We start from the raw sequence: 23752 nt of genomic DNA on the forward strand, positions 1-23752 counted from the left end.
TGTTAAGTTCCTTGAAATTAATCTTTGATATTGATTCTTATATGTTAAATTTTCTATTAAGTTCGAGTTGGGTTGAGAGAAAGTCTTGAAAATCTTCAAGTTCCTTGAATGTCCATTTTTTTCATTTAATTTTATGGATAATTTTTTTCTGATATTTTTGCTACAGTCCTAATTCTTTTGATGGCTAGTATATATGACTCCAAAACAAGCAGTCTTTTATTGTGGCTGCTCAATAAGTCATATATAATTCTAATTGTAGCTCCAAAATATTTAAATTGTTTTTTTCTGTTTTTTTGCAAAGTTTTCTCTTTGCTCTGGGGATTTTGAAATTTGGCAATAATCATATCTACAGACAAGCAAAAGAACTAGGCCTGCGGTAAAAATACCTATCTAGCAAAATTATTTATAGTTTTCAATGAAAAAAAAAAGACATTCAATGAACTTTCAGATTTTCAAGACTTTTTATCAACCAAACCCAAACTTAACAGAAAAATTAACATATAAGAGTCAATATCAAAGAGCAACTTTAAGAAATTTAGCATGGACAAACTGTTTAAACATGGACATATTGTTTGTTTATGTTTTACTACATGAGAAATGTATACTTTATGTTTAAGATTTATATATGTAATGTGCTGTTGTCTCCAGAAACTGCCGATCGCTCTCTGGGAGGAGATCTGCTGTCTCAACTGCCGCCAACTCTGACCTCGTGTAGAGACTCTTTTTCAATCTCTTGAGTGCCGCTCTCTTTTATCCTCCCAGAGAATGGGCGTGAGATAACGCAAGGGCTTCTGGGAAAAATACTTCAACCAATGAACTTGCTCCTCCTAAACATGTAAGCTCCTCCCCAGGAGTTCACAGAAGTAAAACTCCACTAAAGGCCTGAAGTAGAGAATTGTTAAGTACCGACTTAGCACTTAGTAAGTACCTAATATCTCATTATCTCATTAGCACTTAGTAAGAACCTAACAATATCAACAATAGCATAAGTTCAAAAGAAAGACTGGCTGAGTAAAGGAAAAATAGTAATCATACAAATGAGGTACAGAGGAAGGATAGACATAGAGGCATTAAAGGTGGGACAAGAACTCATAGTTCTGACAACCTACTTACATCAGGAATGGGTTCAATGGGCAACACTACATTTACACCATGAAAGATATAGAATCCTCCAAAATTTCTAAAAATATAAGGAGGGAGGGATAGGTATATGGGGAAGCAAAGGATGAGGGAAGAAAACAAAGGAGGTATCCCTGGGTGGGAGGAGGTTAACTAAACCAACTTATGGAGCAGAATTTAATGAAAGCATTATCAGGGATAGCAAAGACATGTGTATCTGAGATATGTGTGTGTGTGTGAGTGTGTATATGTATGTATATATCTATGTATGTATATATATATCTACATTTATATATACATCATATATTATTTATGATATAAATATATCATTTCTTCACTATAGGCGGGTGGAGGGAGGGGTAAAAGAGAGGAAAAAGAATAAAGTAAATAAGGTGTGCAGCAGAAAACAAAAGTACAATTTATAAGGGAAATAAAGACGGACACTCATGAATAGAATTTCTTCTACTTATATATATACTTTCTTAAATTGTCATTTGTTGTTATATATTTTGAATCCTCCCTGATGTTCTTCTGGGCACATGATAATGTTCTCTTTTGTTTTATTTCATTTTGTTTTGCATTGCTTTTCTGTTTTTCTTTTTGCTTATCCTGTTTCTTCAATTACATAAATTTGGGAGAAAAAAAGAAATTTGGCAATAATATTCCTACATTCATTCCAGGACAATTTTCTTTGATTATTTCTTGCATTATTGTGTCAGGGTTCTTTATTTTTGGTCACAGCTTTCAGATAGTCCAATTATTCTTATTTTTTTTCTTCTTGATTTCTTCATGTCTGTTGTTTTTCTTATAAGACGTTCTGTTCTATTTTTTTATTCTTTATATTTTCTTTTGTTATTTCTTGGTCTTCTGTTGCTTCACTGGCTTCTCTTTGACCAATTCTAATCTTCAAAGAATTAGTTTCTTTAAGATTCTGTATCTCTTTTTCTAGTTGGCTAACTTTTTCCCCATAATCTTCTTGTTTTTTTGGATGGTTTTTATTTTTACTTTTCTCTCAATCTCTCTCATTTGATTTTTAAAGTGTTTTTTGCATTCATGTATAAATTATTTTTGGATAGGGAGCCATTTAACATTACTTTTGGGGGTAAAAGGAGCTTTTTTCACTTCACTGTCCTCCTCTGAAATGAACCCTGGCTTTCCCTTTTCTCATAGTAAATTTCTATGGTTGATTTCTTTCTTCTTTGCCAATTCATTTTTTTAAAATGAAAACTATTACTGTAAGCACTTCTAATCACGGGATGGCTGGAATAGTGCCTTTACTTTCACTTCAGCTCTCTCCTTTGATCTGGAAACCCAAGCCAAAAGCTCTACCCTCTTGCAGCTGCCCATAACCAGCCACATCCCTGTCCCACTGTTTCCTTTGTTCTTTTTTTATTAAAGTTTTTAATTTTCAAAACATATGGATGGACATTTTTTCAACACTGACTCTTGCATAGCCTTGTGTTCTAAACTTTCCCCTCCTTCTCCCTACTCCCTCCCCTAGATGGCAAGCAATCTAATATATGTTATATATGTTAAAATATATATTAAATCCAATATATAAACATATTTATACAATTATCTTGTTGCATAAGAAAAATCAGATCAAAAAGGAAAAAAAATGAGTAAGAAAAGAAAATGCAAACTAACAACAACAACAAAAAAGTGAGAATGTTATGTTGTGATAACTACTCAGTTTCCACAGTCTTCCCTATGGGAGTAGATGGCTCTCTTCATTACAAAATCATTGGAATTGGCCTCAATCATCTTGTTGTTGGGAAGAATCATGTCCATCAGAATTAATCGTTGTATAATATTGCTGTTGCTGTGTACAATGATCTCCTGGTTCTGCTCATTTCACTTAGCATCAATTCATGTAAGTATCTCCAGGTCTCTCTAAAATCATCCTGTTGATTATTTCTTATAGAACAATAATATTCCATAACATTCATATACCAATAACTTATTTAGCCATTCTCCAATTGATGGGCACCTAATCAGTTTACAGTTTCTTGCCACTACAAAAAGTGTTCCACTACTTCTGCACTCATCAGGTGTGTTTGTTCCTTCTTGCCCAGAGCTGTCTGGGAAGTGAGTTTCTGTAATTCTTGCTCAGGCTCCAGTCAAACTGACTAGCCCCTGGTGTTTCTGGGGAGCTAGCCTGGAGGTGTTTGCATATCATATTAATTAATTCCCAGGCTGGCATCTTTTGGGTTCTTCTTGGATTGTTCCAGGAAGACCCCTGTTTCTGCCTCAAGTCTTCTTGATTTTTCATCAGTCTATGTTTGTCCTGAAGTATAAATTTGTTTTGCTTGCGGACAAAAACTGAAGAGATTGAAATTTACTGATCTACTTCACTATCTTCCCATAATCCTTCTGCTATTTTTGCTTTTTAAGGAGTTACTTTCATCAGTGTAGTCTTAAACCTGTTTTTCCATTTAGTCAATTCTGTTTTTTAAAATAACTCATTTACCAAACTGTTAATTGTTTTTTCATAATTTCATAATTTCTTCCCATTTTTACCTATTTTTTTTCTCTACCAGGCTTATTTAGTTTTGAAAATAAATTTTTAGAACTTCCACGAATTCTTGTTGACCTTGTGTGAAATTCACATTTTTCCTTTGAGGCTTTGTTTGTAATTGTTTTGACTTCATTGCCTTCTGATTTTGTGTCTTGATTTTGCCTCTCCTTACAGTAGCTTTTATGGTTAGGTTCTTTTTTTTTTTTTTGTATATTTTTTGTTGCATGATCATATTTCCATTCTGTTTCTTGATTTTAAACCTTATGTTAAAAGCAGACTGATTTTGGCATGGGGAAAGGGAGAGGGCATGGTTCCCAGCTTTAGGCTTTTTCATGCTTGTTTTTAAGAGTTAGTTCTGGAGATTTGGAAGTTTTTGGTGCTTCCAATATGGTGTGATATAAGAAGAGATGTGGTCACTCTCTTTGTCCATACTTTGGCCCTTACTCAGCAAGGGTCCTTGATTCCTTGAGATTATAATTTTTAATATTGGTTCTTAGGGTCCCTAGTTCTTTGGGCCTGAAAAAAATTGCTGTTCTTTAGGATCCCTGATTCCTTGGGGCCAGAGATAATACTGCTCCTCAGGGATCATGCTCTCTCTTGGCCATAAATGCTCCTTACCTGTTTCTGAGCTGTGCCAGAACTAAGCTGGTGGTTGGGGACAATAAAGTTTTTAGGTCCCCTTACCATTTCTGGCTTTAAAGTATTCAAATCTGCTGCTGCTTTTATCTCTGTAACTAGTCCCACCACTGGTATTTCATCCACATGTGTCTCTGGGTTAAGTATCACACATTTCTTCTTCTGATTCCAAAGTTTTCTTAGCCTGGAATAATGTCACATCCTGACCTTTTGTTGGCTCTGCCACTTTAAGATTCAATTTTTAGTGTTTGAAGTTGTTTAGAGGGAAATGTTGGGACATTTCAGTTGAGTGCTTTTTGTACTCTCTCATTATGCATCCCTCCCTCCTTCCCAATATTTTTTTTAATAATGCCATTTCAACTGATAAAATTATAACAGTTTTTAATATTGAAATATTTGACAGTTCAGTAGCCTTCTTTTTGAAAATCTTTAGTAGTTTTGACTGTAGGATCTGGAGAAACAGTTGCCAGGTTATATCTCCATAGAGATTGCTTTTCAGGATAAAGTCTAGGGCCACTCAGATGGAAGCATTGTTATTCCCAAGGTTCTTGAGTTGAGAAGACTCCTCCCTTATATTGCCTCCTACCAATAAGACATTTACATTATTTTATACTTTCTTTTTTTGTTGTTTTTTAAATTTGGTTTGGTAGTTTTCTTGTTTTGCTTTGTTTTTGTAAATAATATTAGGATCTGTACCATCTGATATTTGATGAGTATAGGGAATGTTAGAGTCAAAACATAGTTTTAGTTAAAAAAAAGATAATAGTCAAAGCTCTTACATCCAAAACCACCAAGAAAATATGAATTGGTGTTAGGCAATGGATGAGTTCAAAAAGGATTTTGAAAATGAAGTTAAAGAGGTAGAAGAGAAATTGGAAAAAAATAACAGTGGCACAAAAAAAATCATGAAAAATGAAAAATGAGTCAATTTTGGTAAAGTATAACACATCTCTTCTTCTGACCTCCAAAATCAGATGTGACTAAAAGGAAAATAAGATGCAAAAATTCACTGAAGGAAAAAGAAAAACTCCTTAAGAAGTAGAGTTCATCAAATGGGAAACAGAGGTACAAAAGCTAACTGAAGAAAATGAGTCCTTAAAAATTGAACATGTAGAAATTCATGATTTTATGAGAAATCAAGAAACAAAAACATGAAACCAAAAGAATGAAAAAAAATGAAGACAATGTGAAACATCTTACTAGAAAAAAAAAAAACAATTGATCTGTAAAATAAGTTCAGGAGAGTTAATTTTTAAAACTATTGGACTGATTGAAAGACATACTCCAAAAAAAGAGCCTAGCATATCATCTTTCAAAAAATTATCAAAGAAAATTCCCTGATATTCTAGAATCAGAAGGTAAAATAGAAATTGAAAGAATCTACCAATCATCTTTGAAAGATATCCCCAAATGAAATCTTCCAGGAATATTATAGCCAAATTCCAGGTTAAGGAGAAAATATTGCAAGCAGCTAAAAAGAAACAATTCCCATATTCTGGAGCCACAGTCAGGGTAACACAGATTTAGTAGCTACTATATTAAAGAATTAGAGAGCTTGGAATATGACATTCTGGAGAGCAATGAAGCAAGGATTGCAACCAAGAATTACCTACCCAGTAAAACTGATTATAATGCTTCAAGAGAAAAAATGGATATCCAATGAAATCGAGGACTTTCAAGCACTGTTGATGAAAAAGACCAGAGCTGAACAGAAAAAATCAGTCTTTTGAATACAAGACTCAAGAGAAGTATAAAAAAGTAACTAGAAAAGGGAAATCATAAGGGACTTAAGAAGATAAAGCCTTAAAGCCTTTCCCATGTTCCTGCATGGGAAAATGATGTTTACAACTCATAAGAACTTTCTTATTATTAGAGCAGTTAGAGGGCATAAGGCTGAATTGCATATGAAAGGATGCTATCTAAAAAAATCAAAATTAAATGGTGAAAAGAGAATTCATTGTAAGAAAGGGAAAGGAGGGTAAATTATGGGGTATTAATTAATTAAAGGGAAATAGGGTAAATTATTTCCCATCAAAAAGGCAAGAAAAAGCTATTATTGGAAGGGAGGGGAAAATGATAGAAGGAAAGACAAATTGAGAAAGCTAGTGGTCAAAAGCAAAATGCTTTTGAAGAGGGACAGAGTAAAAGGAAAGAGATAATAGAATAAACAGAAACATTCCCTAATTGATAAATGATCAAAAGATACAAATGATTTTCAAATGAAGTAATCAAAGCTATCTTTAGCCTAATAAAGGAATGATCTAAATCATTATTGATTGAAGAAATACAACTTAAAACAATTCTCAGATACTTCTTCATACCTATTAGATAGGCTAATAGTACAGAAAGAAAAATGAGAAATAGTGGAGGTGATGTGGAGAAAATGTGACAGTAATATATTGTTGATAGAGCTGTGAAGTGATTTAAATTAAAATCCAAAAGTTTTGGAACTATGTCCAAAGAGCTATAAAACCATGCAATACTACTTCTGAGCCTGTATCCTAAAAGAGATAAAAAATCAAAAAAGTAAAATTGTCTATAAACACAAAAATATTTATAGCAACTTTTTTTTCTGGGGGCAAAGAATTAGAAATTGAGGGGATTCCCATCAATTGGGGAATGGCTGAGCAAATTGCAGTGTGTGATTGTGATAGAATTGTGCTATAAGAAATGATAAACAGAATGCTCTCAAAAAAACTTTTGTATAAGCTTGTACAAAGTAATGGCAATATGTAAGACAAACAGTTATCAATGACAGCAGTTTTCAATAATACATTGATCCAAGATAACTCTTAACAAATTATGATTAAAAAGGCCATCCAGTTCCAGAGGAAAAAACTGATGGTGTTTGATTAGAGATGCAAGTATATTTTAAAAATTTTTTTTCTTAATTTTTTTGAGGTTTCAAAATTTTTTAGTCTATTTTCTTTCATAATGTGACTAATATGGAAATAGGTTTTGCATGGGTACACATGCATAACCTATATAGAATTCCTTAACTTCTCACTGAGGATGATGGGGAGTAAATGAAGAAAATGAATGGAAGGAAATTAATTTAGAACTCAAAGTTTTAAACTGATGGTGTTTGATTAGAGATGCAAGTATATTAAAAATTTTTTTTCTTAACTTTTTTGAGATTTCAAAATTTTTAGTCTATTTTCTTTCATAATGTGACTAATATGGAAATAGGTTTTGCATGGGTACACATGTATAACCTATATAGAATTCCTTAACTTCTTACTGAGGATGGTGGGGAGTGAATGAAGGAAATGAATGGAAGGAAATTAATTTAGAACTCAAAGTTTTAAAAATGAATGCTAAAATTTGTTTTTACATGTGAATTGGGGACAATTAAAATACCAAGAAAAAAAAAAACAACTCATTTTGTGTTGCAATTATGTCCCCAAAGCATAGTGTAATCCTTTGGGCTCTAAGCCCAAACATGCAAAGTTAGTGATGTGGCTTAGTGAGAAAAAAAGGTTGTTAGATAAATTTTGTGCCAGAAAGTCTGCCTCTGTTGTAGGCCTAATCGACCTTTGGCTAGAGACATTGAGGTTGCTGATCCCATCATGAATCACAACCTCAAGTTTAAACGATTCATCTTTGCTATGCTCCCACACTCTTAAGACCTTTAAGGATCACAAACAACTCATAAAGCAAACACTGCTGATGGATTATTTCAAACTGGTTCTTCTTTCCCCATCTCTAGTGTCATCCACCATGAATGAGGGACAGAGTGTTAGAGGTGATGTTGAGACTTCGACAGTCTAGGCATCTTCTAATAACAGCAACCAAAGTTCAAGCAACCTCTTCCTTGGTTTTCAGAGGGTGACCAAAGTACAAAGGTTTACAGCAGTAGTGTATACAGTACAGTATCCTTACACTACCATTTGACAAAATGGAAGGTAAGATACAAGTTTTAAAATGTTTTAACTTTAGAAATTTTATTTACTATGTCATATTTATAATACTATAAACTTCATGTGTTACAAAAAGTGAATATTTGAAGTAAATGGTGGTTTTTCTTTTTTGAGAAATTGGCATGAATGTTCACAAAATTTGGAGAATTAGTAACAAAAATGTTTTACATGTTTCCAATTTTATTTTTTTACTGTATTTTATGAGTTATTTCATGGTAACTATGTTAGGAAAAGCATGTATTATCAGAATCATTTTGTTATAAAGGATCAGATGCAGAAAGTATATTTTTAGCAATCTCTAGTAAAGGATTACAGTTTTTGGTGTCATGGCAACCTAACCCCCTACTTTCCATAAGTTCAATGTATTAGCATTTGTGCTTTTTATTTTCACACCTAGAAATTTTACCCCTACAAAAAATTAGTATTGACTAGATATTATTAACAAATTTATATTAAAATTTTTGATGGCTCTCGTTAATGTGAATACTTCTACCAATTGATTACAACCAATCCATATCTCTTCTTACTGTTCAAATTTTTATAATGCCTTTCTAGAAATTCTTCATAAATTATATGCCTAATGTACAAGAGACCTTTCTATATACATACATGCATGTGTGTGTGCACATGTTTATGTATTATTTTGTGGATACTCATGTAGTATACAGACTTTTGTTATTTCTCATAATTATTTATTATGATTATACACACACACACACACACACACACACACACATATATATATATATACATATATATATATATATATATAAAACATATGTCCTTATACATTTTTTAAATAAGAACTTTAGTAACTCAATCTTAGGCAATAAATTTAACTTGCATATATAACTGATCTTCAAAAGACCTCCAAATATAACACTATGCATGTACATACACACATATATAAGCAGATATGTACATATGCATACAGTGCATATCTGTCTGTAATATACATATGTGTGTTGAAGCTCTTTTAAAAATTAGTTATATCCAAGTTTAATTAGTTATTATACAATATTATGTTAATACTATGTTACTTTAAAAATTATATAGGGAAGAGTTATCTAGTCCTGAAATGTGGATTACATAGTAGACTTGGACCTTGACAAAAAGAGTCCCTACTTCAGTTGAGATCTGCAAACTGAGCTCAGATTGTTCAAATTGCCAACAATTGGAAGGTAGGACAAAATGAGGGTTGCAACTTTGTTATAAGGAAAAGTTAATAACTAAGTGAAATTTAATCTTATCTTCAAAATGCTTTATTCCAGAAACATGAATAAAAATTTCAAAAATTTCATGTTGCAGAAACTTTGGAGTATTAAATATAATGAGAGTATATAGCAAAGGGTACACCCTGTACATTATGGGTAAATAATGCCTATAAAAATTAAAATTCATTCTTGGGCCATATATTTAGAGCTAGAAGATGCTTTAGAGGTCACCTAATCATGGAATTTCAAAATGCAAAGAGAAAACATCAGATACTCTGTGGTTGGGTTGATCTGAGCATGTTTTTTGTTTTTTGTTTTTTTTTTTCCTAGAACACCGCTGAACATGTAATCACTCACTTTTTCCTCAAAGACCTTCACACAGAGAAAACCCACTCCCTTATCAGTAAACCCATTTTCTTTTTATATAGCTCAGGTTGCCAGTATGTGTTTCTTACATTAAACCTCTGTTTGATCCTTTGTGCCTTTTATCCACTATTTATATCTCTACCTCTGCAACTAAACAGGACTCATATAATCTTTGTTCCAGCCTCTTAAATATTTGAAAACAATTATTGTGAACTATCCCATTTAAGAAGACTATGTGTATGCTAAGCATTTCCACTTACTTCAAAACATCCTCTTAGAATTTGCTAGATTAATTTAGCTAAGTAAGATGCTTTGACCTCAAAATATATTAAAAATAATAAAATATAAAATAATATATTAATATTGAATGTAGAATACCCCCAGGGGATTAAAGGGGAAATTTTAGAACAAAGTACAAGAAATTAGTTCTATTTTCATACTTTATCTCAAAATGCTGATACATCTAGTATTTTTGATGGGTTGATAATTTTATATTTCCCATTTTAGAGAAAAAATGTTCAGCATTTCCATTTTGCTTTAGAACTGATATTTGCATTACACAGAACAGTATATTCTAGAATCACAAAACATCTATGAAGCATATACTATTTGTCAATACACTATGCTACATATTGGGCTAAAAACAAGGTAAAAGGCATATCTTGCCCTTTAGGAGCTCATAATCTAATAATCACAAGATATAGTTTGGAAAAAACTCATATATAAGTAAATTATATATTCTGAAACTCAACACAGAACCAAACATGATTCTGGTAAAGAAATGAATGCAAATGTGAAGGAAGGGGGAAATAATCATTTCATTCTAGAGCCAATGTGAGATAAAGTCCTATATAACCTTTCCCAAACTGCTTCTCCAGCCTCACTGGACATTAATCTTCCTTTCATATCTGACATCTAGTCAAATTTTCCCTTTCTTGGTTCCTCACATCCAAGATTCAGTCATTTATCTATTGTTATGCCTTTACAATGGGCTTCCCACCTGCCTGAAAAGTAATTTTTTCTTGCCCCTACTTCATAGGCTCCAGGTTTCCTTTGAGCTCACATATTATCATCTACATGAAGCATCTCCTCATTTCCTCAACTACCAATGCCATTCCTCTCAAACCACTCATTATCTAACTATTTTATATATATTTATATGGATTAAATTGATAGATATCAATGCTATGTGTATTTTCAAAAATAATGTGACATTTTCTAATAGAACATAAGCTTGGAAATTAGGGTTTTCTCATTATTTGAAGTACCATCCCAGTACTTAATTAGCATAGTGTCTAAGAGGATAGTAGGAAATTATATGTGTTGATTGATTAAGGAGAATAAAATAGGCAATGGGGTAATATGTACCCTAGATTTTGTTTCAGAGGGATCATAAAAAAGATAGAAATATCCCATGGACTAAAATTTTTTAGGGACAGCCAGCCTAGCAAGGATGGGAGATATTCAAGAATGAGATTCTGAAGACACAGAAGTCAATAATAATTTTGATGAGGAAGAAAATAGAGAATTTTGCTGAAGAAACATATATAGTTGCACAAGAAACTTATTAACCAACATATATTTCAAAGCTAATGTACAGAAGATGGAAGCATGCCTAAGTTCCAGAAAGTGACATAAATCTGTTTAGGAGTGCTAAAGGTATGAATGAGTTAAGGTAGATGATATAAAGGGCTTTTTAAAATTATAGTGAGAGTAAAAGAAGGCTCTGAGAAGAGACTTTTGATGGGAAGAAAAGTGATAATTGGCAAACATTGGAGGAAAGAGCTGATCAACGTTTATTTATGTTTTCTCCACCAAAAATACTGACAAATGACACTGGAAATGAGAGAATAAAGATAATCAATAGGGAGTTGCTATCCAAAATAAGAAAAAAGAGATAATAAGAGAAAATTTAGTTGCCTTCGATAAGTCAGATGTTCCAGATGAACTACAAGATCCACAGATGTAACTTCTAAGCCATTCTCAGTGATATATGAAAACTTGTAGAAAATGAGAGAGTACCCTAAGATCTGAGAATAACAAATGTTGTCTAAATCCTCCTACCCCCCCAAAAAAAGGAATAGTATCTGTAATCTATAAAGCATTTGATTTGACTTCTATCTCTAGGAAATCCTTAAAAGGATCATTAAAGAAATGACTGGTGATATCTAGGAAGTAAAAAAGTAATTACAAAGAATCAGAAAGGCTGCACCCATTTTCATTTTTGAAGTTAGACACATACACAAAAACACAACATCCTTTGTATACCATGAGAAGGCATGGTTAAACTAAAGTTTGAAAAGTTTGAAAAGAAAGTGGAAGTTTTACTGGACTGCAATCTCAATGTGATTTAGTAATGTGATTTGGCAGCCAAAATCTTGCAATGACTTAGGGGAGGGAGAACTTTTAGAAGCAGGGCATTAATATTCCTACTGTACTCTGCCCAAATCAGGCTTCATCTGAAATGTGTACATCTTCAGAGATTGAAAAAGGACATCAAGAAGTTTAAGAGATTCCAGAGGCAGACAACTACGGTAACAAAGGGTCTTCAGTTCATGACATATGAGGATTGACTGAAGGAATTGGGAATGTTTAGGCTGGAGAAAGGAAAATGAGGCTAAGAGTGGGAAATACAATAGTTATGTTAAAATATTTGAAGGGCTGCCTTTTGGAGGACAGGTTAGATTTATACTGATTGAACCTCAAATGTAGAACCTGAGACCATGAAAATAAAAGGGGCTAATTTAGACTTAATGTAAGGAAAAACTTACCAACAGTTAAAGTTATTTATAAGGAAAATGCTTCTCATTAGTAATAGAGATGGGTAGATTTTCTTTCCTTAAAGGAAGAACTTTAATTCAATGATTACTTGTCAGCTATATTATAGTGGGGATTATTTCATGTATGGGTTGTACTGAGTAGCTCTTGTTGATTCTGATTTATTTTTTAATGAGTAGTATGTGTGTGCGTGTGTATGCATATAAAACTAGTGAATATTTATATTTGCCAGTATATAAGTATATATGTGTACATATGTATGCATACTTTAATACATATATTTGTACTTACATATTTAAATAATTTATAAGCAACTACTTACAAGGAATAGCTGTAGCTTTAGGTATCACAAAATCATAAAATTCTATTTGTACCCTTCAGTCCAATTGAGTTGCAATGATATGTGTCACAGGTCACTCTTCATTCAAAGCTCTTAAGTTTCATGATTTTGTTCCCCTAGATGCAAGGATTACCTCAGAATTTTATCCTAATACTATTCCCCCACTCCCCAACTAAATATTTCTTACCCTTCTCATGGTGGCAAGTATTTTCTTAGTGAATTACACTCAAGATATGGGGGTGCTATCCCGTGGATAATGCTAAGTCTAAGTATTTGTATACCTTTAGCAACATTTGAAAATCTACTTCCTAAAAAATTTACTCTGTTAATGTTGACTGGAGGCTTTGGATTTTATCACTATAAAAGTGATGTGATATCACTGCTATTTTTAGTCTCTTTCTCTCGTCTCCCTAGCCCTTTTCCTAGGCAGCAAGGGAAATATCTCTACAAGCTAGAATCCCAGATCTTCTCCAAGCAAGAACAATCCCTCACTCTGTGTTAGGTTTGTGATCCCCAGTCAGGCTTAGCACCTAGTAAGTTCTTAGTAAATATTCTAGCCATCCTTTATCATCTATCTATTTGCCTAGTTTTCCTTAGATTATATCATGCCTAGAAAAGTTATCGCACTAAAACCTCTCTTGATTAAATCCAAGAACATTTAGAATTTTTAAAAGACTCTATGAAATCAGTCATTTTAACTTTATTATATTATATATGGGATAAATTACTACTTAAGAGAATGCTGGTGAACCCACATGTTAGATTTAGAATAATTCATAGAATGATAGATTATATCTAGGAAATCTAAATTCAAACCTTAGCTTTGACACTTAAAAGGTATGGGCAATGGATCAACTGTTTCCTGATTTGTAAAAGGGATTAAATAATGCTTAAACTATATGTCATATAGGGTCATTTTGAGGAAAGGTATTTATAATTTTAGATTGATATATAAATGCAAGGGCTTTTTGTTTGTTTATATGTATGGCTTCACTGTTATGTGAGAAATAAAAATGTAGATATTTCCATTCCTACTTCCATAAATAAGATTTTACTATTTCATAGGAAGTTAGGAATATTATTTTTATTATATATTATATTATATGTAATATAATACATATATAATGTGGAAATATTTTTATAAGAACATAAAGAATGTAATAAACCAGTTGGTCAAATTGCTTAGGTTTCATTCTAGACTGGAGATAACGCCTAGACTGGTCTCTTTTTCATTTAAGTTCTTAAGTACCTAGTTAGAATGTCAGAAGTAAAAAAAAAAAAAAAAACAAACAAACAAAAAACCAAAACACACACACACAATGGAGAGTTTTATCCCTCATGAACAGTTACTTTAAATTTCACTTTGAGAAGAAACTGCTGCCTGTCAGATGGTAGAAGTCAGCCTCCATATCTGTCTCATTCATCCCTTGGGGATAAATGGCTGCTAAGAGGATGGATGAATAGAAAATCCAAGACAGAGCAATTGTGTAAAGACACTCTGAATAAAGAATGTTGAGTTACATGCATTTTTATTTTTAGTTTCCCTGGTGAGAGCCATAAAGTAGTAAGTGATAATATCAAGAGTAGTTCAAGAAAATATTCTGCAAATGATAGTGTGAAGAAAGGAAACATTTTATTTTATTTATTTTTCCCAGGTAAGTAATAACATTGGAAATCATGGAAATGTTGGGCAGAGATTCATCATTTCATCCTGAAAAACTCTTTGTCATTTTCATTTATATGCTGATGAATTTAATACCTTTTGGGCTCATTTTTAGATGAACATCATTGGGTTATTTGGATGTTAGCAAGAAAAATTAACTTCTGAAACACTTTATTCAGGTTGTTGAAAGGGGGGATGTTTCATTGTATTTTACTGTAATGGATTAAAAAACTAGACGTTTATCTACAGGAATCTTGTCTTTTATGTCTGAGACGCATTTTACTATTGCTTGGAAGCTATAATAAAACTTTTATCTCTCCCTGTGTTCATAGCTGGTTCTGTTCATGTATTTCTAACAAGATGAACACTCCACAAGACTCAAACATAGGTGCTAGACTGTTAATTTCCTCCCTCTTTTGGCATAGAGGGTCACAATTAAGTGTAGAATGTAAGAGGAAATACAGAAGAAAAAGTAAAGGCTTGATATGCAAAAGTATTAAGTTCTTTTCTTATCTTTTTCACTAACTACCCCAGTGGCTCTGGGCAAGTCCCTTTATTACTTTGTCCCCTTATTTATGAAAAGAAGAAGCTGAAATTAGATCATTGTAAGCTGTATTCTAAATTCAATAACTATAGAAAAGCTAAGAAAGGCCCAGAAAGGGAGTGTGCACTGGATATAATCTTAGAGTTGAAGCGAGGAAAACCTGGGTTTAAATGCTGCCTAACAAATTACTAGCTTTGTGACACTGGACAAGTGATAGAATCTGAATGTGTAAAATCAGGATTATAATAGCACCCATAAATATTGCAAAGATCAAATGAAGTAAGGTTTAGAAAGTGTTTTGTAAACCCTAAAGGGCTATATATATAAGTAAATTATTGAGAGCACTTCAAGATTGATCAATCTGTCCATCTATCTGCATATAATTATTAAGCATTTACTATGTGTTAAGCACCGTGCTAAGTCCTGATAATACAAAAAGAGGCAAAAAGACGGTCTTTGCCTTAAAAAAAATTTTAGTCTAATGGAGGAAATAACAAACATGCTTACATAAAGATATAAATACTTAATTATATATACACACACAAGTTAAATACAATATAAATAGGATATAATCAATGGAAAGTAAGCATTAGAATGAAAAGGGGTTGGGAAATGCTTCTTGTAGAAAAATGGGAGTTTAGTTGGAACTTTGAATTCCTGATAGAAAGACCAGAGCTGAATAAGAAATTAGACTTTCAAAAGAAGACTCAAGAGAAGAATAAAAAAATAAAACAGGAAAGAGAAATCATAAATTCAGTAAGGTTAAACCTTTTACATTCCTAGGTGAAAAAAAAATTACTTTTAATTCTGTCATCATTAGAGCAGCTGGAAGGAGTATATACAGATAGAAGGCATAGATGAGTTGAATATGTTGAGATAATTATCTAAAAAAAATTAAGGGATGAAAAAGAGTGACATATTGGGAGAAGGGGCTAAATTACTTCATGAAAAGAGACATATGAATGAGCTTTTACCTTCCAGGCAAAGTTGGAGGTGGTGGTAGACAACACATGAACTCTACTTTTAGAATTGGTACAAAAAGGGAATAATATACATACTCATTTGGGTAGAGAAATCTATGTTATCTAACAGGGAAGTAGGAGGGAGGGGGATAAGAGAAAGAGGGGGTGTTGAAAGAAGGGTGAATTAGGAGAGGCAATAGTCATATGCAAAGAGGGAAAAGGCGAAAGGAGAGTGAGATAGAGAAGGAGAGGGAGATGAAGAAATGGAGAGACAGAGAGAAAAATAAGAAAACAGGATGAAGGGAAATATACAATAATCATAATTGTGAAAAAAATTTTACAGCAAGCTTCTCTGATAAAGCTCTCATTTCTTATGTATATATATGCACATATATACAATATATATTTACTGTTGTTTAGAGAAATAAAAATTAAAACAACTTTGAGGTGCTACCTCACATCTGTCAGATTGGCTACTTTGTCAGAAAAGAAAAATTACAGATGTTGGAGGGTTATAGGAAAATTGGGACATAAATATGCTGTTGGTGGAATTGTGAATTGATTCAGCCTTTCTGAAGAGCAATTTGGAGTTAAGTCAAAAGGGTTATAAAATTGTGCATACTCTTTGACCCAACAATGGTACTACTAAGTTGATTTAAAAAAAAAAAAAGAGGGAAAGGACATACACACACACACACACACACACAACACACAAACAAACACACATACACACACAATATAGCAGTTCTTTTTTTGTGATGACAAAGAATTGAAAATTGAGGGAATGTCTGTCAGTTAGTGAATGATTGAACAAGTTGTGATATATGTTTGCAATGGAATGTTATTGTGTTATAAGAAATGATGAACAAGATGCTCTTAAAGAATTACATGAATTGATGCAGAGTGAAGTGAGTAGAACCAGAACAGTATATATAGTTATATCATTATTATATAGTCAACTGTGAATGACTTAGCTATTCTCGGCAACACAGTGATCCTGCACAATTCCAAAGGATTTATGATGAAAAATGTTCTACCTCAAGAGAAAATGGATGGATTCTGAATGCTGATAGAAGCATATTTTTGAAGCTTCATAATTTTTTGTGTTTTTTTCTTTTATTACATGATTAATATGGAAATGTTTTATTTTATTGCACATGTATAAGTGTAACAAATTTTTTGCCTTCTCAATAAAGCGGTAGAAGAGGATAGAAGGAAGAGAATTCAGAACTCAAACACAAAAAAAAATTTAAATTCTTTTTATATGTAATTGAAAAAATAATATACTAACAATAAACAAAAAAAGAAAGGCAGGAGGAGATGTGAGATTGGAGATTAGCAGAGAAATTAAGGCACTATAGCTAAATTTGAGAATCATCAGCATAGACATGGTATTAAATCCAAGGAAACTGATAAAATCACCAAGTAAAATAGTATAGAAGGAGAAGAGGCCTCAAGATAGAACTCATGAGTTACCTACATTTAGAGGACATGATTGGTTGGGCTCAATTACAGAGACAAAGGAGAGGTTGGAGAAAAGAACATCAAGGAATAGAGAATGTTTGCTGGTGACAAAAGCTGAAGAGAGGTTGAAGAAAATGAGGATTGAGAAAGGGCTGTTTGTGATGACTGCGTTAGCACCCTAGGTACCTTAGAATCAGCTGGAGTCAGGATAAGCAAAAGTCTTTATTGGTCTTTAGTGGTAGAAGTGAAGAGAGTGGACACGTAGGATCTCTTCAACCTCACCCCCTTGTCTCTCTTGCAGAAGTGACCTTGGCTAGTCTTCCTGAACCTCCTAGTCCCTCCCATAATTCTCTGTATACACCAAACGATTGGACTAGCACAGGATAGTGGGAAAGGCCATTTTCCAAGCATATTCTTATAGAGTATTGTCCAATCAGTAATTAGCCTTAAGTACTTGATTGTCCCACTCCAGTGCATTGACTCAAGAGTTCCAGCCCCTTACAGCTGTTGGATCTGGTAACTTTGGAAAGAGTAGAATTGGTGGAATGAGAGTCAAATTATAAGTGGTAAGGAGGGAATGAGAAAAGAAAAGTGAAGGCATCTATTGTAGATAGCCTTTTCAAGGACTTTGGTAAAAAAGAGAATTATAGGATGACTATTAACTGGGAAGGAAGGATCAAGTGAAAGTTTGTTGCTGTTTGTTTGTTTGTTTGTTTTTTTCAGGATGGAGGAAGCATGGGTATACTTTTAGACAATAGCAAATATGCCAGTATTCAAGGAAGAAATTGAAAATAATTGATAGAATAGAGATAACAGAAGGGGCATTCATTTGGAAGAATAACATGCACTTCAGTGAAATAAAATCACTAGACAACTGAGCAACTTATTTTTTATCTATTACTTAAAGGAATTCTTGAAGGATTCTTTTTCTTTTTAAAACAAAATAAAACAAAACATTTCTATTGCTAGGTTGGTATTGCAGCAAAACCAATTAGAATATGGACATATGTATTTAATACTGATGACATTTTTAAGAGAATTCAATTTCTCTTTTCAGGGGCAAGATAATTCAATGGTTAGGAATTGCCACAAGGCTTTTTATTGCTTTCTAAAGGCGAAATTTCAGACTCATTTAGCGCTCCATGGAGGTTATGGACAAGAATAAATACTGTAGAATGAGAAAGTTTGGATGAGTTATGATTTTGTATTTTTAGATGTGCAATCTCTAGGATGAGATCATAGGACTCTCAAAGCTGAGTGAAATAGAATGAGAAAAAATATAAAATTGCTATTTTTTGATATTTCCTATATATATTTTTTGTAATCCTTATTATAAGAAATAGTAACTTCTCCCTTCTTTATAATTTCTTCCCTAGTGTATTCCTCTTTCCCTTCCTTTTCTTCTCTTAAAACAAACAAAATAAAACAAAGCAAAAACCAGGTCCTTGAATTTATCCTTTTTTAAAAATTCTTTCTGTGACTCTGTGTTTCAGGAAGATTCTGAAGCCTCATGTCTAGTACCATTTTCTTATCATTTAGTTGTTCTTAATTACCTAACTGTAATTATTATTATTATTATTTTCTGTTTCTCTTATGTTTGTTTAAAAATTCTACCCGGTTCTGGTTCTTTTCCTCAGAAATCCTTGGAACTCCTCTATTTTATTTAAGATAAATTATTTCTTGTCCTTCTCACCTCCAACCCATCCCTGCCTGGAGGATTATGTTCACTTTTTCAGGATGTTATTCTTGGTTATAAGCCCTTTTCATTTGCTTTTTTGATATATCATCTTCCAAGGCTTCCTTTCCTTTATTTTCAGTGTAGCATATTCTTACATTATCCTGATTGTGGTTCCATGGTACTTGAACTCTTTTTGTATGTTGCCAGGATTTTTTCTTTGATGTGGAAGTCCTGGATTTTGGCTATAACATTCTTGGGTAAATTTTCAATTTAGGGCTTCTTTCATGAGGTGCCTGGTGGATTATTTTTTCCTATTTTCACTTTGCCTTCTGGTTTTAATAGATAGGGACAATTTTATGATTTCTTGAAATATGGTATCCAGGTTTTTTGTTTGGTCATGGTATTCAAGGAGTCCAATAATTCTTCCATTATCTCTCCTTAATCTGTTTTCTAAGTCAATTGTTTTTGATGACAAATATCTTCTATATTTTAATTTTTGTAGTCTTTTGCCTTTGTTTTTTAAACATTTCTTATTGTCTCAATGAATTGATGTTTTGTTTGTACATTTCTATTTTTCTCTGGGATAATACTATTTTGGTCATATGTCTTCTAGTCTAAGTTATTTGTTTTACTTTCAATTATTTCCATTAGTTCTAATTTTGTTTTTATAATCTTTTGTGTCATTTTTTTTTTTTCATCTGTTTTTGGATTCGTTTATAATCAAGCCATTTCTTGTTCCTTACATCCTATCCTAATAAGAATTACTTATTGTAGAGTTATTACGTTCTTTTTGACTAATCTCTTTGGTTTATCATAATGCATAGTATTTCTTTTAATTTGATGGCTTTAACTTCAACTTCAATCCTGACTTGGAACTTTTTTAAGAGGAATTTTTTTGCTTTCTCCTTTTGAATTCTTGGTTGAAGTGATTAGACTTCAGTTCTACCTCCCCTAATCTCTTTATTACTGTTATTAACACTTCACTGTTTTAGTTTCAAATGGGAAGGCTGATTCCTGATATCCTTCCCTGTCCTCTTCCACAGTCATTGTCTGGTAGTGGGAGATGGGGGCAAGGGCTGGAAATAGGGCCCACCCTTTCTGTCTCCTTTCTTGAGTTCTGCCTATGTTTTCTGGTGGCCTAATGTAGTTATTGGCTGAAACCCAATCTTTGTCTCCTCCCCCTTGTGCAATCACCCACTGGAGATTGGCATTGTCTCTTATTGTGGTGCTGACAGGCCCCAACCAGACATTAGAGAGAGTGCTCGCTTCAGACTTCTTGGAGGGCCCTGAAGCACTTCAGCTTTTTTTTTTCTTTTTCTGTCTCCTTGATTAACTCACAACAATCAAATTGAGTGCCTTTGGTCAGTCATCAATTGGGACCTTACTTTATATTCTGTTCAGGGTAAGGCAGACTAGAACTGAAATTAGGGGGCTTTAAAATCTCTCACCCAACCATACCTGTGACCAGACTTCCTGAAGGCTTCCTGAAGTTTTATGTAGTATTTGATAGGTAGAGGTACTTACTGGTCTTTGCATTTGTATTTATTTAGCATTGTTTCATCTGATGCTCTTTTTAATCTTTCCTAGATATTTTCTTAGGGGTTTTGGGATCATTTGAAGATTTTCATATTGCCATATTTATTAGTTTATTTCTATTCCCTAGAGTAAGCCTTTGATGGTCTCTTCATTATTAAAATAAAATGAGTCACTCTAGATAATCTCTGAAGTTCCTCCTAGTTCCCATGGTCTGGGATTCCAGAAATGTTCATCATCAAATATGTCTTAAGATTCTGAAAATGCCAATTGGAAAATGGAAAAAAAAAAAAAAAAAAGGAACTCACCCAGGTATTTGATCTGACTGACTTTTTCACTATTCATTTTTGTAGTATAGGTAAAATGCTAGATCGATAGGTTTAGTGTGGTTACTCAGTTTGTATTCATATTCTTTTTTAATTTTTAATTTATTAAAGCTTTTTATTTAAAAAAATAAGCATGAGTAATTTTTCAACATTGACCCTGGCAAAGCCTTCTGTTTCAAATTATTTCCTTCTTCCCCACACCCTTTCTCCTAGATGGCAGGTAGTTCAAGACAGTCTTATATTCTTTAAGTGAAGATTTCACACAACTATACTATTTCATCTTCTAAGACTCTACTTTGCCCTTCCATAAGTCCTCCAGCATTAGCAAACTTCCTTTGGCATTTTAATATTTTGTAGATACCAGTGTTCACACTTTGGTTTTTTATTTCTTGATCATTACATGAACATTTTTCTGTTTCACCCATACCTCAGCATTATTGTTTATACTTCAGTTATCATTTACTGCCTAGCCTTTAAACCATGTTGTACCTCTCCTTCACTTGCAATTCACCTGCAATTTTGACTCCTTAGAAGTTATGGTATTTCATGGTATTCATTATTTATAGTCATAAGACATTACTGAGAGAATATTGACATCAGGGATTATAGGAAGGGTTTTGAAAATTTTAAAATACAGTTTAAGCTACTTTTCCCAATCCCTTTCAACTTAAAATCTATCTCATTCTTATATAGTTTCTATTCAAAATGTATAAAATGATAGACTATCTCAATTAAGTGTCCACTGGAATATCATAATCAAAACAATAGACTTTGTTTATCCTTTTGATTTGTCTTGTGTGGATTTCTAGGACAATCTCTTTTAAATATCTGTGGATATCACTGAGGAGCTCATATGGTTTTCTGTGACATGGTTCAGTTAGAAAAGAGGAGTATTTCATGGAAATCCCATTTCAGATAAAGATTTTGACTTCCCTTCTGATCATTCTGCTACTAATACTCATATTTATCTAGCCAAAAAACATAGAAAAAAATAATTGAAAATGGGTTGCATTGCAAATAATATGTACTATTAATTTATTACTATATACACATATATAACCTCATTAATATATCATTATATCAGATATTTTGTTTTGTTTTTATAGATTTATTATGGAAAACTATCATTAGAATTCATGTTGATATTAATTTTACACTATCATTGAGATTCCCAATATATCAAAGTGAACAATAACCAAGATATGAAGTAAACTTTAGAAGCAAACTCAATGCTGTTCAATTTCTAAAGTCAATGTGAACATCTGGTGAAGCTGTAGATTTCTTGAGTAATATGTCTGTTTCCCAAAGGACTCTTTTTCATTAATCTTAAAATCAAAAAAATGAAAGAGATTATAATATAAAATCATACTTTGTATGAGATTTAAAAATAAAGTTTTAGCTTTCTTTACTCACAGTAGAAAAATTAAGTTTCTAGATAAAGTATTTTAATATAGAAATTCATCCAATTTCTTTTCTCCATCTCTTCTGTAATATTCAGACAGTATGGTTCTGTGACTCAGTAGGCTAATCTCCTCCATTCGTGAAATATTTCAGTGCCCACACAGTTTTGGTTCTCATGACTTTCTTTTGTTCTGGTGTTTGAACCAATTATGTTTGCTATTCATCAGTGGATTAGGCAAGACTATACCACTTTATGCTGTAGTGTCTTTCATTACAAATAATTTACTGCACTTTTCCCTCCCCCAATTCCTGGTAGAAATAAGTAACAAAACAGGAATGGAGGAGACAGGAATGGATCCAAATACATGCATCTTTTAGAATGTCCAGTTCCCTGGGGCAATCTACACCAGCTAGTGAAGAGAGGGTTAAAAAAAAAAAACAAACACTAGAAATATCTATTTCATTTACAAATCCTTTAGAAGAGAAGATCATGGGACAAGAGAGATGTGATATGCTGAAAAGAACAAAGAAGCACCAAGCTGAATTGCTATCTAGGTGGATTATTCCTGCTAGCATTATGAGCTCATTTTAGTCCAAGTTGTATTATATGTAATCAAGGACTTTCTCCTGCTAGGGCAGTTTACAAAGACTATGTCAGGGGAAGAGATAGATAGTGGTAGATTGGATGGGAAACTTTGCCAATGCATATGTATCTTCATGTTTAGTTCTTAACAGAGATGCCTGCAAGGTATGTGAGAAAGGATATTCATTCTACTCTATTCATTCATCTGGGTTATCAGAAAGAGATTATGGATTGATTGTATGTATAGCTATTCCAAAGAAAAGTTAATTTTATGGAATTAACTTTCTAGGGTATAGTAGGAAGAGATTAAATTGGAATAGTATAATAATATAATAATAGGAATAATTTAAATTTATCTGAGTTGAAAGTAATGTAAGAATTCTTTCATGCTTAAGTGAACAAATTGATTAGTGAACAATCTAGGTCTCTGAATCTTACTCAGGTCTTCCTTTCTTTTCTCTTCACCTTCTGACTGAGACTAGAAATGTGACTGAAGCTTGACAATATAGCATGTATTCAGAATGTTAAGGCCAATCTGAAACTCTTTGCTGATTTAGCAGATTATTTTTCTCTCATCTGAGTGTGAGCCTGATCACTCCTTTTTTCTTTAAGACCTTACTTTAAACCAAAAGTTAGAAGACTTATAAATCTAAAAATATTTTAATGGCTTAAATGCTTAGTTGAAAGACTTATAAATCTAAAAATAT

The 23752-nt window shown here is 32.6% G+C and overlaps 1 protein-coding gene across 1 annotated transcript in view; it reads left to right on the top strand.

Annotated features, from left to right (window-relative positions):
• The first annotated feature begins 7961 nt into the window (after positions 1-7961).
• Positions 7962-23752, top strand: part of DIO2 (iodothyronine deiodinase 2) — an 89141-nt gene continuing 73350 nt past the window's right edge. The window contains 1 exon segment of the mRNA XM_074289852.1: positions 7962-8178. The gene's annotated coding sequence lies outside the window, so the exon portion shown is untranslated.

Source organism: Sminthopsis crassicaudata, chromosome 2, assembly GCF_048593235.1.
Source record: "Sminthopsis crassicaudata isolate SCR6 chromosome 2, ASM4859323v1, whole genome shotgun sequence".
Classification (NCBI taxonomy): domain Eukaryota; kingdom Metazoa; phylum Chordata; class Mammalia; order Dasyuromorphia; family Dasyuridae; genus Sminthopsis; species Sminthopsis crassicaudata.